Below are 1,409 nucleotides of genomic sequence, written 5' to 3' on the forward strand. Positions count from 1 at the left end.
CAGAAAGAGCCTATTTTGAAAATTTTTAAAAAATAATTTGCTTTTTTTCTCAAAAAAGAAAAACATTTTAAATGCCTTGTTTTCCAACAAATCCGCCGTTTATATAACGTCCACCTACATTTTGTGAAGAACTTTTGTTTAATTAGTGGTTATAATTAATTTGTTGAATATTTTTATTAGGTTCATAAGCGAATTCACAACGAAATACAATAATAATTGAAAACAGAAAACAGACTTCTCTACAAAAGCTTTTGAATTAAAAAGAAACTTTTAAGATATTTTATTTAAAAAAAATTTGAGTAATTATGCTTTATCTGTTACAAACAAGTAATATGAAGTAAACTGACAAATTTTCGAACGAAAATACTAAAATAGTGTAAGATATAGTTAATATAAGGATAACTATAAAAATATCTGGCAATTCTTGAAACAAAAATATTTTTTGTTTTTTAGTTTCATTGATATTTCGCAAAAATAAGACATTTTTAGTTTGAGATTTTCAAAAACGCAAACTCTTTTGCTGCAATTGTTGAAAGATTAGCAATATATGAAGAAATATTGAAAATTATAAAGTAGCAAATTTATAAAAAAAAGCAATAAAAGGTTAAGAAAAACTAAGGCAAAAATATGAAAAAAAGGATTTAAAAAGTAAGAAAGAACATGCAATTAAGCAAATTAACAACTACAATAATTGAAAATTGAACCGAAGCTCAAGTTACTAATAGACAAAATACGAGCTCAAGAGCTGTAACGAAACAAACAATGTTGCGAAAATTTTTTGCGAAATGTAAAATGTATAAAAAATGCACAAAACATTTAAGAAAAGTAGTAGCAATGCAACACAAAAAATACACATGAAAATATGCTACTAAAAATGGACAAGAACGAGGAGGTTTTGAAAAAAATGTGGAATAAACCTAATTTGTTGTTTTAGACTTAAAATTTTTATAGAAGAATTGAAAATTTGGTTTTCAAAGCAGCAAATTTATGCGCTTAAAGTATTTTATAAATTTTCATAAGCAGTTTCAATGTCTCTGATTTCAAACTGCCCACACTAGCCTCCGTTTTCTGACTATTGAATATTATTGACATTGAATAATGGAATCATACTAAACTAGATTTAAACCTGCTTCTAATTTAGTTTTAAACAATATACAAAATCTCTAAGTTCTTGTTGCATAATCTTTAAATAAAACATGGCCAAACTAAAAAATAAAAATGGAAACAAAGTACCTCAAAAACTCAAGATTTAAATAAGTAAGAAATTATAATATAATCATGGTAAGAAATACATATATAATAAAAATGTGAAATTGAGGAAATACGCAAAGAAAATCATTTTTACAATAAAAAGAGTTGCAAAAAGTGTAGAAGGTAAAAAACTTTACTTTTCGAAAAAATATTAAAAT

Source organism: Bactrocera latifrons, unplaced genomic scaffold (assembly GCF_001853355.1).
Source record: "Bactrocera latifrons isolate USDA-ARS-PBARC rearing strain unplaced genomic scaffold, ASM185335v1 scaffold_57, whole genome shotgun sequence".
Lineage (NCBI taxonomy): Eukaryota > Metazoa > Arthropoda > Insecta > Diptera > Tephritidae > Bactrocera > Bactrocera latifrons.